The sequence below is a fragment of the Ambystoma mexicanum genome, chromosome 2q (assembly GCF_040938575.1).
Source record: "Ambystoma mexicanum isolate Mex_15411 chromosome 2q, UKY_AmexF1_1, whole genome shotgun sequence".
Lineage (NCBI taxonomy): Eukaryota > Metazoa > Chordata > Amphibia > Caudata > Ambystomatidae > Ambystoma > Ambystoma mexicanum.
This window is the reverse complement of record NC_090924.1, coordinates 1,034,954,525-1,034,971,200: the sequence shown is the minus strand read 5'-3', so window position 1 is coordinate 1,034,971,200 and position 16,676 is coordinate 1,034,954,525. Positions and strand designations below refer to the sequence as shown.

The following is a 16,676-nucleotide window of genomic DNA, read 5'->3' as shown; positions in this document are numbered from 1 at the left end:
AGCTGCAATAGGGTTAATTGCAGAATCCAAATGTCCAGCCGGACAGTCCAATGCCTAAGCCTGCGCCATATTCCCACCCAATGGGCACCCGAGGGGCTACCGCCATTGTCACCACCTGCTTGGCCTATTGGACGAGAGTGGAGCCCTCCACCCACAACCCGGGTAGCAAAATCATAGTTCATCTAGTTCAACATTTGGTCATGGTCTGAACATTTCCTTTAATCCATTGTTTAGGTCCCCATCAACAGCGCCACAGGGCTGATTGGGCTACTGTCCAACATCCCCCCCTCCCCCAGTGTAAGGGTTTAGGCAGCTGACAATACTCACTCCACATACTCTCACAAATCATTGTAGAGTAGCACCTTCCCAAGATCCCATACTTAACAGGGATGAACGTTTGCCACCTGGATGGTCGACCTATTATCGTAAGGCTGATAATTCCAAAGATCTCACACTTAAAGGCGGGATCCAAGCTTGGCCTCATGGATGGCCGACCAATTGCCGCCACTGTAGCTGGTGCAATGTCCTACTGAAATGCCCATTAATGACATCAGGCCCGACACTATACAAGAAACCTTTTCTAAGAAAGCGTCAGCATGTCTCTGAAACACACAGTGCAACAGTGTCCGACGACCTCCGCATACTTTTAGCCAACTTCTTTTACATTGTTATGCTATGTTTCATTTCGATAGCTCCACAGGATCGTCCACGATCTGGTCCATCATGGGCGACACCCTCATGGCTATTCAGATAAAACCATTTCCAGATAACCAATTACATGGTGCAAAACAAACTGCCAAATTATGAATTAAAAACACTACTCAAACCACTCTGGGGGCAGTAGTAAGGAAGAAACCCCTAAACCATTAATATACTTGAAAGGCAGACACAACACCTTTATGCAGCACCAATCCAGCTCCGCGAGACAGAGAAATGATGGCCTAGATATGTGGTCTTTTAACTTCTGCCAAATTGCCTCGAACCTCAAGGATTACTGTATAGCTCCCACACACTAGATGGGATGTATCCAGATATCACTCCGCAGCAGACACTCACGAAATGGAGGTGTACTTTTTCTTCAACCATCATTTGTGGCAACATGCACAAACTACCACTTCAATCAATGCCTTGAACTCCAACGCTTACGGTTTAATTCACCCATATCAGGAGGGATGCATCAGGGTACCACTCCCCAATAGACGTACTCATGAAACCTTTTTCCACCTTCACAAACCACACTGATAATACAAAAGGAGGCACAAATACAATCCGTCCCATTGACACCCACTGGACAACACATGCATGGGTCATAATAGGCATATGCTCCTGTGACATCGACCTCAATAACCCTATTATCTCAGAACTCCAGTTAAGAACATTAAACTTAACACTGTACTCGTGCGGTGCAGACTGCTCATGAAAATGCCTTCATTGAGCATAAGAAAATGAAGAACTGACAACCTCCTTCCCCATATGTGAAACAATAAGATCACTGACAACTCTCACTGCCTCAATGCTACACCCCTCACCACAGGCAAGCTTGATTAATTTGATGTATTTATTTTATTTTTATTTATTTTATTGTTATAAGCACAGACTCGAGAGCAGCAGAGTGCTGTACACGGTGTGGGTGGACAGCATTTGGGCTGGCATCTTTTAACAGTAGAGCAGTATTGTGAGGTATGTGCATCCATTGGAATTAGTCCTTGGTCAGGTGTTGTTGAAAGAGTCATGTTTTGAGAGATTTGCCAAATTGGATAATTGTGGGGGCATTCCGAGTCGACACCGGGATCGAGTTCCTGTTACGCTCACCTGACTCCCACGGAGGCGCTGGCCTGGTTCGCGCTGCTGTGACCTCTTCTAAGGTGATGCGCAGGGTTCGGAAGATGGACTGGACCGGGCCCCCAAATCTGGCTTGTCTGGCTCGCAGAAGTATCCTTCTGTAGGCGAAAATAGGGGATTAACTGTCTGCGGGGTAATGCAATCGGCCTCCCACTTTCCCCTCTCACCCTCCTCGAAACCCTTCTGTGATTTCTCGTAGCGTCTCACCTTAGGGTCTGGAAGGACGAGCTCTCCATCCTGCTTCTGATGCAGGGGCGCGTTGGTATCCAGTTACTTCACTGGATTTTCGGATTGGTGAGAACCAAACTTGCTTGGCTTCCAGGTAAGTTTTTTGATAAGAGGTTCCCCTTGTGTCCATGCATTAATGTACTAATGCTAGTGTCTTTTTCCCCATGGGGGCCGGGGTACGGAATGCCGGGGAACAGGCATCGACCCGAGATGAGAGGTGAAATCCTTGTAGAAATCAGGTAAGTCTTTAATGAGCGTTTTTTTGGTAAATGTCTTTTCATTCGCTCATTAACGCTGATGTCTTTTTTTCCCCTTAGGGGCCGGGGTCCGGAAATGCCAGGATGCGGCGCGGACCCGAAATGAAGATGGAATGAATCAACAGTTAGTCTTAACATGGAGATTTAGCTTTCCTTATTCCCTTCTCTCTCTCACCTTTTGTTCTGGTCTTTTTCTCCCTAGGCGCTGGGGCGTGACTGTGAATCCGGATGATCGCTGCTGAACATGGAGGCGCCCTGTAAAGGTGAGTGGAATGCGGCGCTGCAGCGATCGACGCAATGAGCTTTTAAATTAAAGTCTTCCTTTTCAGGATTGTCGGCGAGATGTCTCCGGGATGCAGATTTAGCATGTAAGGACTTTTCCTTCTTCTGTTCTCTTCTTCTCTTCCTTTGCAGGTGATCTAGGATGCTGGCAGGCGTGGCAGAAGTCAGGATGTAGGAGCAGACACGGTGAGCGTCCAGCTGCTAGATGCAGAACAACGCGAAGCACGTGTGGCTGTTCGGGTGGGGTTTAAATAGCCTTGGAAGAAGTTCCAGGTATGTATCCTTCCTCCAATCAGGTATGTATCCTTCCCCGACCACGCCCGGATGGTAAAATAGTCCCACAGGTAAAGTAGTTCCTTTCAGGCCTCGAGGAGACCGGGATCCTGCAGCATGGTCTGCATCAGGTAAGTGCACCCAAGCACTCCCATAATGAGCCTGGCGCCTATGGTGCCAGGACTGATGTCTTTTATGAGCCTGGCACCTAGGCGCCAGGACACTGTCCAAAGGGCCCCTATATGGGGTTGCTGGGTCCTTCCATGGGGACTGGATGTCCGCTTTCGGGGACGCAGGGCTTGAACCGGCTCCCCGGGAGTGGGCATCATGACAGCACTCCCCCCCAAAGCACCTCCCAAGGTTGTTCCCTCCGGGGGTTTTGATTTGTCTGGGAAGAGACGGTGGAATTTCCTGACTAATCGAGGTGCATGCACATGGTCACTGGGTTCCCACGACCTCTCCTGAGGTCCGTACCCCTTCCAATCAATTAGGTAGAACAGTTTTGACCTAAACATTTTTGAGTCTAAAATGTTCTTCACTTCGAATTTGGGCTCCCCATCTATTAGAATAGGTTCTGGAGGTTTCAGTAGTCGGGTTCCGGGTACCACTGGTTTCAGAAGTGACACATGAAAAACAGGGTGAATTCGCATACTAGCTGGTAAATCAAGTTTAACAGCCACTGGGTTAATTATTGCCGTAATAGAATAAGGTCCTAGATATTTTGGGTTAAAAGTTCGAGGCCCTTTGAGTGGTAAATGTCTGGTAGCTAACCACACTTGATCCCCAATCTGATACGGAGGTGCTTCACTCCGATGTAGATCAGCATTCTCCTTGTATTTTCTCTTGGCTTGTTGTAAATGCGTAGTTGCCTCTTTGAAGGCTTGGGTAATTGTAGAATGCAGATGTTCTACTGCAGGCATTCCGAGGTTCTGAGGTGAGTCAAGGTTTGAGGTTCGAGGGTGATGCGCAAACAAAGTATAAAAAGGACTGTGGCCAGTTCCAGAGTGTACCGAATTATTATATGCGTATTCGGCTATCCAAAGAATGTCTTTCCAGTTGCTTTCAGATTGCTGTAACATACACTGTAAGTACTGTTCAGGGGTCTGATTTGTCCTCTCAGTCTGACCATCGGTCTGAGGGTGGTGACTGGTCGATAATCTTACGTCGATCTGCGCCATTTGACAACATTTGCGCCAGAAGTGGGAAATGAATTGGCTTCCCCGGTCAGAGATTAGTATAGATGGGAATCCATGTAGCCGAACAATATTTTCGAGGAATTCTTTGGCTAGGACAGAAGCTGAAGGTAAACCTTTCAAAGGAATAAAGTGGGCCATTTTGGAAAACAAATCCACAATTACCAGAATAGTATTGTACCCCGAACAAGAAGGCAGTTCCGTAATAAAATCCATTGATAGGATGTGCCAGGGTGCTGGTGGTATGTCTAGAGGTTGAAGGAGACCGGCTGGTCTTTTCTTTTGACTTTTATTTTGGGCGCAAACACCACAGGACATCACAAAAGATTTAACATCTTTTCGCCAAGAGGGCCACCAAAATTGTCGTTTCACCTTTTCCTCTGTCTTGGCAATACCGGGGTGTCCCTCTATTAATGTATCATGATAACCGGAAATAACTAGTTTGTGTAATTCCTTATGTGGCAGGAATAAGCGTCCTTGGAAATAAGGTAAACCATTATCTATGGTAAAGTCTGATCCCTTTTGTATCCATTCCTGTAAGGTTGTAGGGTCCAGGAGTTGTTTCACTCTGGCTTGAATGTCTTCAAGCGTCTGTAACAAAGTCATGCCTAGAATCCTCTGTTCGGGAATTATTGGTACTGGTTCTGAGTTTGTATCAGATTCTCCCATTCCAATTCGGGATAAGGCGTCTGCTTTGCCATTCTTGCAGCCAGGTCGATAGGTAATCAGGAAATCAAATTCAGCGAAAAACAAAGCCCATCGGAGCTGCCGTGATGACTGAGCCTTGGCGGTTTTCAAATACTGTAAATTCCGGTGATCAGTGTTCACTGTGATGGTATGTGGAGCGCCAAGCAGATAATGCCGCCAGGCTTTAAAAGCGGACTTAATGGCTAACAGTTCTTTGTCCGTGATTGCATAATTAACCTCGGGTGCCGAGAATTTTCTGGACCAAAATGCTACGGGATACAGTTGGTTGGTTTCGGGATCTCTTTGGGACAGAACAGCTCCCATGGCTAGGCTGGATGCATCAGTCTCGACGACATAAGGGATATCTGGACGCGGGTGTTTCAATATAGGTGCGGAGGTAAACTTAGCTTTTAAATCCTGAAAGGCCTGCTCGGCTTCTTCAGACCATTCAAAACGTTTATTTTTCCTCAAGAGTGCAGTAATGGGTTGTACCACGCTTGAAAATTCCGAGATAAACCTGCAATAGAAATTGGCAAAGCTGAGCATGCTTTGAACCCCTTTTACAGAGCTAGGTGATGGCCATTTGAGGATGGCATCCACTTTTCTTGAGTCCATTCGGACTCCTTTGGGTGTCAGGATGAAACCTAGAAACTCGACTTCTGTGGTATGGAAAACACATTTCTCCAATTTAGCAAATAGTTTGTGTTGGCGCAGTTTTTCAAGTACTGCCCTGACGTGTTTTCTGTGATCAGATTCCGAAGAGGAGTACACCAGAATGTCATCGATATATACGACAACACAAACATCGATGAGTTCCCGAAGGACATAATTCATGAAGTATTGGAAGGCAGCTGGCGCGTTACACAATCCGAAAGGCATCACCTGGTACTCGAATAATCCGTATTTAGTACGGAAGGCAGTTTTCCATTTGTCGCCTTCTTTAACTCGTACCAGATGATAAGCCCCCCGGAGATCTAACTTGGTGTATATGCAAGCGTCCTTCACCTGGTCAAGGAGTTCAGGGATCAGAGGCAGAGGATAACGGTTTTTAACCGTTATCTGGTTCAATGCGTGGTAGTCGATACAAGTTCTAAGGTCGCCTTCTTTTTTGGGCACGAAGAACAAAGCGGAGGATGCCGGGGACTTTGACGGGCGAATAAAACCATTAGCTAGGTATTGATCCAAATATTGTCTCAAATGAAGATTCTCAGGTTCGGTAAGGGCATAAATCCTGCTACAAGGGGGTTGTGCACCGGGCACCAGATCGATTTGGCAATCGTACGATCTGTGACGAGGTAACGTGTTGGCCTGTTCCTTTTGGAAAACGTCCTGAAAGTCTTGGTATTCCGGAGGTAGTTGCATGGAGGCAGAGGTTACAGATGCTAGATTAATCTTCAGGTTTTCTGGGTAGCAGGTTTGTGTACAATCCGGGAAGGTTATTCTCTTAGCTTGCCAATCAATTCGAGGATTATATGTCTCTAACCAAGGGATTCCAAGAATAACCTGAAACTGTGGAGCCTTGATTACATCAAACACAACACCCTCCCGATGGCCGTCGGGACCAATAAGAGTCACCTCAGTAGTGGAATGTGTTACCGGTCCAGAGGCAATTTCAGTTCCATCGACTGTGGTGATGACATCTTTGCTGGTTTTAGGACGTAGAGGGAGGTTAATCCTAGAGACCAATTCACGATCCACATAGTTTCCAATAGCCCCACTATCGATGTATGCCTTTATTGCATGCAACCGCGTAGGCTGTTCTGGATCTACGAGAACCATTGGCACAATGAAATGCGAGGTCTGAGAGTTAGTTTTCAAGCTTGGCAAGCGGACCCCTACACTTGTTGGGCGGAGTCGTTTCCCGAAACAGAGTCTTCATGGTTTTTATCAGCGGCTCCTACCGCCTTTCGGGGCGGTTTTGCCTGGCAATCTCGTAGAAAGTGTCCAGAATTCCCACAATAAAGACATAATTTTAACTGCCGCCTCCTTTCATGTTCCTCTTGAGTTAAGGGTCCTTTAACCCCTCCAATTTGCATAGGCTCAGAGACATCAACTCCCTTGGGATTAGCATGGGTCTTGACCAATACCCGGGTCTCAAACCTGGACCGAACTGCTTTTCTGTTTTGAAGTCTGTGATCCAATTGGACCACTAAGTCTATATACTCTGTGCATTCTTGGGGCGGATTTACAACTTGGGCCAAGACATCTTTAAGTTCTCCGCGAAGGCCTCGATAAAACAACGTGACTCTTTTATCCTCTGGCCATCCCGTTTCCACAATTAGTCTATTAAAGGTTGCAATATAGGATAGGAGGTCCTGATTGCCCTGTCGCAGGGATAGAAGTTCGTCATCCAGAGCCTGCTCCTGAGAGTGTTGAGCAAATAACCTTTCCATGCTTGCTTGAAACCTTTGAAAATCATGGAGAATCGGGTCATCTTGAGTAACCAGTGGAACTGACCAATCAGCAGCGCAGCCGCTGAGATATGACAATACAAAGGCTACCTTGGTCTGATCATTAGGGAAGGCCCCAGGTCTGCATAGGAAGTGCAAACGACACTGATTCATGAATACGGCGAATTGTTTGGGGTCCCCAGCAAAGTGTTCGGGTGGGGCCAGCAGCATGTTTCCAGGTAGATTCATCTGCACAGGGTTACTGGAAACCACAGGAGCGGGGTTCCCTCTGGAACCGGGTAGAGGAGTTTGCCCAGCTTGACCTTGCAAAAGCTGTCTGGCCAGGTCATCAGTTCTTTCCTTTGATATTATTAATTCCCTCCTGAGGGCATTAGTCTCTTGACGAGCAGCATGTACTTCGGCCCGTAATTCCCCCAGTAATTGGGCCAACTGATCAGTCTCAGAACTTTCCATAGCGCCTGGGTGGGAATTTGTAGGAAGGCTTCGCGTTCTGTTACGCTCACCTGACTCCCGCGGAGGCCCTGGCCTGGTTCGCGCTGCTGTGACCTCTTCTAAGGTGATGCGCAGGGTTCGGAAGACGGACTGGACTGGGCCCCCAAATCTGGCTTGTCTGGCTCGCAGAAGTATCCTTCTGTAGGCGAAAATAGGGGATTAACTGTCTGCGGGGTAATGCAATCGGCCTCCCACTTTCCCCTCTCACCCTCCTCGAAACCCTTCTGTGATTTCTTGTAGCGTCTCACCTTAGGGTCTGGAAGGACGAGCTCTCCATCCTGCTTCTGATGCAGGGGCGCGTTGGTATCCAGTTACTTCACTGGATTTTCGGATTGGTGAGAACCAAACTTGCTTGGCTTCCAGGTAAGTTTTTTGATAAGAGGTTCCCCTTGTGTCCATGCATTAATGTACTAATGCTAGTGTCTTTTTCCCCATAGGGGCCGGGGTACGGAATGCCGGGGAACAGGCATCGACCCGAGATGAGAGGTGAAATCCTTGTAGAAATCAGGTAAGTCTTTAATGAGCGTTTTTTTGGTAATGTCTTTTCATTCGCTCTTTAACGCTGATGTCTCTTTTTCCCCTTAGGGGTCAGGGTCCGGAAATGCCAGGATGCGGCGCGGACCCGAAATGAAGAGGGAATGAATCAACAGGTAAGTCTTAACATGAAGATTTAGCTTTCCTTATTCCCTTCTCTCTCTCACCTTTTGTTCTGGTCTTTTTCTCCCTAGGCGCTGGGGCGTGACTGCGAATCCGGATGATCGCTGCTGAACATGGAGGCGCCCTGTAAAGGTGAGTGGAATGCGGCGCTGCAGCGATCGACGCGATGAGCTTTTAAATTAAAGTCTTCCTTTTCAGGATTGTCGGCGAGATGTCTCCGGGATGCAGATTTAGCAGGTAAGGACTTTTCCTTCTTCTGTTCTCTTCTCTTCCTTTGCAGGTGATCCAGGATGCTGGCAGGCGTGGCAGAAGTCAGGATGTAGGAGCAGACACGGTGAGTGTCCAGCTGCTAGATGCAGAACAACGCGAAGCACGTGTGGCTGTTCGGGTGGGGTTTAAATAGCCTAGGAAGAAGTTCCAGGTATGTATCCTTCCTCCAATCAGGTATGTATCCTTCCCCGACCACGCCCGGATGGTAAATTAGTCCCACAGGTAAAGTAGTTCCTTTCAGGCCTCAAGGAGGCCGGGATCCTGCAGCATGGTCTGCATCAGGTAAGTGCACCCAAGCACTCCCATAATGAGCCTGGCGCCTATGGCGCCAGGACTGATGTCTTTTATGAGCCTGGCGCCATAGACGCCAGGACACTGTCCAAAGGGCCCCTATATGGGGTTGCTGGGTCCTTCCATGGGGACTGGATGTCCGCTTTCGGGGACGCAGGACTTGAACCGGCTCCCCGGGAGTGGGCATCATGACAGTTCCGTAGGGTGGGTGCATGACAAGATAATTGTTTGCAGATCCTCTGTTTGCAGACAGGTTGTGATTCAAGCCAGTTGGTCAAGTTGCTGTGTGAGGAGCGTGTGCCACCAGATATGTGGAGTTTAGCTGCCAGGAACACTGGTGTGCTACACGCGTCTCTTTCGTAGATGAAAAATGCAATCTTGAATAGCATCCTGGCTTGGAGTGGAGGCCAATATAGTTTACGTAGGATTGGGGCAATTTGATCAAATTTCTGTGCTTCCGTAATAAGACATGCAGCAGCATGGATGCACTGCTCTCCCTGTCTGGGGGGGAGGGTGGCCGGTAAATTCAGACACACACTGAAAGACTTGCACACCCCCGACCTTAGAACAAAATCTCAACGACGCTACTCGCCATTCCCCCCAATTCTCGGGAAATGCCCAAGAACGGATGAAAACCAACGCTCAAACTATCAACCGACCAACTACCTTACTGCTAACCACAGTTGCGTACATATGGCCCTGAAATGCCCCCGATAACCACCTAGTCACAGTTCTGCCAAAGGCTATAAAATGTGTGCCTGCATAGCACATAACCGCTTTGCTATCATTGTATCACAAGTTAATTCAAACGTTATTCCATTAAAAGCCTTCGGCCACATTCAAGACAGAAAAGTGAACATTGATTATATTCTCATGAAGACACCAACTGGAGCACCCTTTCCACCCGACCCCCCCCCCTCAAGGACTTCAGGAATGATATAACATTTCAAATAAATGCTGATCTTCCAAAACAAGCCCCTGATCAAACCATGTACCTACAGTAAGGACAGGGCACGAAATTGCCAGGATTCAGGAACAGTTGTTCGCCCAATCAGCGACGTCCGATACCAAGGGGATTCACTTTGCATCCGGTTAACAAAAGTACTAACCCTGATTCTAGGAAGACGGTGCCATCTTTCGAATGACCTAGAAAATGAAATCTCGGTTTTTATTGGCCACAGCACCAAATGGGATCTGCTAGCTATTGAGTAGTCTACTGCAGCGACACATACCTGTTATTGGGCTTATTTATTTTCTCCCTTTCTATTTATTTACCAACAAAGGACCAAGTGCTTCTTGAGAAACTCTATCCAAGGGGATGAAGGGCACACTGGAAGAAGTAGCCCTACTCTGGAGCGTCTTTACGCGGCATAACTTCCCCTGAGCGTGATAGCACGGACCCACACTGCCATGTTCATCCATCCAGGATGAAAAGTTCGACTGCATTGCAGGCGTCACGAAGTGCAAACAATCCCTGTACAAAACGTTGGGTCATCTACAGTGGTGGAAGTGTACGAAAAGAAATAGTGGAACTATGTTCCCTGCTGGCCTGCACCCACTCCCCACAAACCCCATCACCACACGGCCTCCTACACAGAATACAAACCCCCAAACACATGCACCTGCTGTTAAAGGGAAAGTTCGGTGCAGTGCACTGAAAGTGCAGGTTTCAACTTCTTCCTACACTGTTATTTTAAAACGTAACGATTCCAGAACGGTTTTTTAAAATAAAAGTATAGGAGCAGTAAAACTTAATTTAAAAAAGTAGAGGAGCCGCGCTCCCAACCGCCCCCGCTAACTGCTTTCTGACATAAAAAGCCTTCTTTCGCGACCTGTGGGTGGACACACCCCTTGTGCGCCGCTGGGTCTGACTAGCCCTGTACCATGCAGCACATCCGAACCGTTTTTTAAAATACCTGCCCGTATTACAATATGAACAGTTCTTCATTAAAAGGCACTATACAAAAAAGGGGAGCAGCAAGAGCTTACTGCATTAATCCTAAAAGTGCAGGCACATTAGGCTGTATCGAAAATCCCCACTTCTGAAAATGTGGAACTGCAGTGCTGTGATGGCCTTCCATCGCTGCTGCCATTGGGCCACGCAGGGGTGTTGCTAGGGGGGGGGCTAAAGGGGCTATAGCCCCTGATCTTTTGGTTGTAGCCCCGGATAGAATCTCAGGAGCTACAGCCAAAAGACTAGCTAGCCCCCAGTCCCAACAGTTCCGACATCAGCTTAGCCCCGGGTCTTTTCCAGACCTAGCAACTCCCCTGGGGCCACGTACTTTTCTTTCTGTATAAACAGTGGTGGAAATGGGAAAAAATTAAAGGGGGATCCCACAAGGGTTGGGGTGGGGGAGTAAATTTGGAGGAGGTGGCAGAGTTCCGAGGAGGCAGAGCTGGCAGTTGAACTCCACTCAAAGGAAATGTTTAAAATAATAGTTTCAAAATGGTGCAATTTCTTTCATGCTGCATCTTTTCCAAGCTCCACACTGTGCATCAGTTCCACTTTAAATCACTTCCATGGCAGTGGTGCACCCAAAATATTGTTGGTAATGCAGTGATTTTGAGTGCATAGACACGATCTGTAGTAGAAGGCTAACAGGGTAACTCAGCAGGTGGAGAGACTGTTGCTGAGATGTTATATATTAAAAACGGATTGTTAATCGTATGACATTTTGCAATTCCTTATATAAAAGCAAGTTTTACTAAATGTGTTTGGCCAGGGGATGGGTTGGATTGCTTATATTCAGGGTGGAGATGGGGCGTTTCTGCCCCTATAGTGAAAATCAAAAGTTGGCATCCATGAACCCACAGTTTAATTTCCTGATAACTGCTGTCAGCACAACAGAAGCATTTATTTGTGATTAAGCAGTTTGACAAGAATACAGCATGTTTTAAAATATAAACTGTGATGAAATACAAAAGAAGGGGCACACAAATTACAGGGTATATGAGTGTAGTCCAACAAAAAAAGAAACACATTTCAAAGAAAATTAGAGAATACAACTTTAAGCAGTATTTTTGAGTTTGGTAATGATTTTTTTTTCCTCTATGAAAGTGTAAGATGAACATTTGGAAAACAATATTGTGCCCAGCATGTAGAAAGTCTGCTTTTAACAGTGATGGCCCGACCCGTCATATTCATGGCCCACTGATTCCGTGGTGTCACTTTCAGGCCAGAAGAAAAAAAACAGGCTGGGTAAATAGAACCTGCAAATGCACGAATGACGCGTGGGCAAAGGCAGCTCAGAGTGGATTAGATCACTGAGTCGCCAACTTCCCTCGGCCAAACTGGGGGCTCGGTTAAGCCTTGTAAGGGAAGAGCCAAGCCGGGTCCGAGACCCTGTGAGACATCTGATGCGGATCTCAGACCCGGCAAGAGCCGGCCCATTGACCAGAGCTGTGTATAGACCCAAATGGTGCACCCTTCATGCTTCCAAAATGGTTGCACCCAATGATTGTTAATTACCCAGTACAAGTGCACTTAGTATTTTCTGAGACGGGGAAAACTGCATGGGAACATCGCCCATCCTAGCCTTGACCTAATATTGTAAATGGCATCTGAGCCCCCACCCCACTAATAAAACCACATGTAGTATTGCCACCCCTCCAGGGAGAAGACGTTTAAAACAGGCTGAATGTAGCGGCAGTTTGCACAGGAAATATACGAACATCATTCCTCGTGCAAAGCAGTCTGGGAAATAAGGGCAACTCCATTTCAGTTCATAAGTAGCAGCACCATTCGTGGAATTGCTCCACTAGAACCAGGTACTAAAGTATAATGAAATAAAAAACAGGTTATAAAACCTCAAGTCATATTCTCATATCTAGAGCTTCTGATTGGCCTAGGATATTAATATCGCTGTACATAACGACATTTCGCACTACAACCTCCCGGAGGAAAGTCTCTCCTTCACACGGGCTCTCCATCCTGCAATAAGTCAGATAAATGAAAAGCGCGACCGCCTTGCAATTATGGTTCAATAGACAAACATTCTGCCATATTGGTAATAAATGGAGGAAAGCCTTCTTATTCTCCTGCACACGCTTCTCTTGCGCTTCATCAACGGTGTTGCGAGGACATCAATCTTGCCGCAACTCAAATTGTGCAAGACAAACAAGAGGAGCCTGCAGAACTCAATAGTGCCCAATATCAGGCGAGGGCTCATCTTCATTTAGAATACTCTGGATATCCAAAGACCGGCCTGTAAGCGGGATCCAAACTTGTGTTACTCTGCCTTGCGCTGCTCCCAAGGAGATGGCGTTGCGTTGCACTATTCTCTGGCCAAAAAGTGACCATGACAGACTGACCGTGGTACGACGTGGAGAGCCCAGTTTCAACATAACATTTATGCTCCCACATGGACCCTGCCTTGATGCTGTACCACTCACGCAAGTGTTTATCTCACTACATAATTGTATGACTTTCTTGCAACAGGTCAGTCGTTTCCATTCACAGTCCCCTTCCTTCTCACATGAATTCTACGCTAATTACTAGTTGTCAACTACACAGACCACGTGCTAGTTGCCAATCGTCAATTACATGGCCATAACCTCCCATTCAGAAAACTTGTAAAATCTTGGCTCTTCACCCCATAGCTCGAAAGAATGCCTATGGGGGCATGTACACAGCTGAAACAATGCTGAGAGAGGAAACTGATCCTCCCTAACTCCCTAAGCTACCGTCCATCAACTGAAGTAAGGGAAGAACAATCTATGGCATATCAACTAAAAAACTGAAAGATAGATAAGCTAGAATCATACCAAAGATCGATCACAGAGGGATCAATATGCAAGGGTAAGGGTGATATGTCAATAACACCGTAGCCTACAAAGTAAATACAGGTAGCACTGACCACCGACAGGAAAACGATAGGAAGGGAGCGGGTGATTGTAAAAGTACAGCACCAATACCAGAGTGGGGGACAATGCTCGCCCCAACCGGGTGCACTAAGGTCAAAAATAACACAGCTGGGAACTTGCCATGCCATCGCTCCTAGCAACTAGAAGGACAGGAAAAAGAGAAAGAATATGCCTACCCCATAGGACAACCGGATACATAGAAAAAGAATTACAAGGACTTATAGACATATAACTCACTAACCCAAAAGCTCAAATTTCTGTATACTTAACTCACACAAAAATCCACACAACCACCTTCTTGCACAGCAAACCACACGCACTTCACCACACTGCAACAATCAAACAACACATAAGTAGCACCAACAGCACACAAGAACTCACATCGATCCGATACTCACACCCAGGCTCAGCCGTGTAGAAATCCGAACTGCAGCTGCCAACAGGACATCAGCTTTCCCACTTTCCTACACTTCACCCGACTAACCTCCGCGATACTCACACCCAGGCTCAGCCATGGTGAAAACCGAACTGCAGCTGCCAACAGGACATCAGCTTTCCCACTTTCCTACACTTCACCCGACTAACCTCCGCCCCCTTCTTGTTTGCAGATGCGGCCGAGCGCCTGGGGACCAATTCCTTTGGCGACGGTGCGCGGTACAAATACCTTTAACATAACATACACGCCTATGCTCACAGATGACAAAAGCCCCAGGCCCTTTAAATGCACGCGGTCCTTCAAACATAGCCCACGCTCAACGTTGATAAATATACAACATAATGGACCGCGCTTTTCCGGAAACCAAAATACTCGAAAGGTGAGGGGCAATAAACAGAACTAACAAGGCGCTCCATGTACCAGCAGCAAATGGCCGTAGCGCCTGTTGCTTAGTTTAAACGGCACAGCGATTGCACGGCGCCACCACGTTTGTCACCAACTTGTGCTTTGTCGCTTTATGCCTGCACCATCCAGTCGAAATGCAGCCCGCTTGCTCGGCGAGTGCAGTTACATGACACCATGCCTAACAATACCTAACAATAGTAATATCCACAGACCGCGCGCTGGGTGGCTGGCAGCCCTCCTAAAGCAAATAAATAAAAACCAGCCGCAGGGTACTCGATGCATCTGCTTACCGTCGCCGCCCAGTGCCGCCAGACACCCTTCTGCAGAGTTCAGCTGCAGGCAGGGTTCCCGTGTGATGATGGGGTGCTTGCTCCCCGGGCTCGGAAACGCGGCACTCTCGGCTGAGGGGGACTTGTCGCTGCCACTGGTCAGGTTTCAGTTCCGCGAATACAGCGCTGCGTGCCCTGAAGAGCCGCCAGACCCAGCGATGATAGAAGCGTGGGTGTGCCAGGAAGGCTGGAACGGCGCCAGCAACTCCGGGCTGGCACTGTCCACCTTAACCCGGAGAGGACAGCACAGGTGCAACGCGCTCATCCTGCGAGCAAGACCACACAGAGCAACAACGATTCAAATCCCAGATGCCCGCTTTCACCCTTTTATAAAATAAATAAATAAATACATAAACCTGCGAGCGCATGCTAGGTAGCCCGGGGTCTGTTTCCACCTTTGTATGGACCTTGGAATGTATAATTCTTGCTTAAATATAACATCATTGACCCATACACTATCGCACCAGCTCTGGCACCCATTGCATATGGCCTTTTAAATGCTCCTCTCAAACACCATACACTTGCAAATATCGGGTTCCTAAGAAATTAGAGAACCGGCACCAATCAGCCATTGGAACCTTTGATCCTGAAAATGATAAGACCTAGAAACAGAGGCAATCAGGTCATGAACGGTTGGATTTCCATCCATCAGAATCATCGATCCCTCACCGACACAGACGTGAAGGGGCAGGAACTCAGGATGTTGGGGCAAACATCTGCGGACAACCTCCCATGATTATCGCGATGGAGACCTTCTATGTAGCTGACTTTCAGCGTGAATTAGATGACATGCATGCAATTGTTTATGGCTGAAAGACAATTATGCAAGCTCCAGGCAGCTGAGGGTGGCCATCATTCGCAAAGCCAATAGTTTGGGCTTTATGTAGGCATTTGATAGACACTGCCATAAAAGTACTCCCTGGACATGAGATGGTAACAGCTGTAAAATGTCTTGAGTATCAGGGTATATGATGTTAGTGCCTGGCAAAATAACATCTAATACTTAATACTCAAGCTGAAACTGTTGGCTTTGTCAGTGCGTGTTTTAACAGGACTGCAGTTCAAGGAACTAATGCGAGGACACACATATTGTTTATAAATGAAGTTGCTGAAGGCATTTTTTATTACCTATAATATCATTTAGAGCTGAAATTAAGCCATTAACTCTCAGAAGAACGCGTACAAATTGACACAGGCAGGGCATAAACAGCACACAGTTTGATATTACCAAGTGGTAGAGCTAGCTCAAAGAGACCCCAGGATGGTGCCTTGGGGGTGGAGCAAGTGGGTGGGAATGGCCACGCGCATTGGTATGGTCATGTGAAATCAATGAGTGCGTAAACAACAAACAAGACCCACACCTGTGTGTTTTTCCTCACATCACATCTCCCTCCTACTTCCATCTTATTTTGGCTTCTTGATTGCACTAAAGCGCCACCTGACAACCGCAACTAAGAAATGTGCGAGTCACCCGGTTAGGTGACATATTTGAGGCTACAGAGAAAACACATTTGGCTAAAAGTGTTAAGAATTTGTTGAAAAGGATTGTGGTGAATGGAGGGACTCAGGGCGCAACATGTGGGAGGAAGGAAGGCTGATAGTGGAAATGGCAATGTATTGTTAGCACTCCACCAGAAAGGAAATCACCCACCTCAGAGCCAGTCCTGATGGTGCATTCGATGATATAATGCATAACACTGCTTACTGTATAATGGTCTATGACTTACACTACGATGCATAATAGTGTATGGAGTGTCATC

At 47.2% G+C, this 16,676-nt stretch overlaps 1 protein-coding gene across 2 annotated transcripts in view; it reads right to left on the bottom strand.

The window, feature by feature from the left end:
• Window positions 1-15,042, bottom strand: part of ABCB1 (ATP binding cassette subfamily B member 1) — a 777,038-nt gene extending 761,996 nt beyond the window's left edge. The window contains exon 1 of one of the 2 annotated variants that reach the window (XM_069648389.1): window positions 14,878-15,042. The gene's annotated coding sequence lies outside the window, so the exon portion shown is untranslated. Of the gene's footprint in view, window positions 1-14,144; window positions 14,282-14,877 lie in introns of those variants that run through there. The other variant, XM_069648388.1, reaches the window with a different exon arrangement.
• Window positions 15,043-16,676: the final 1,634 nt, after the last annotated feature.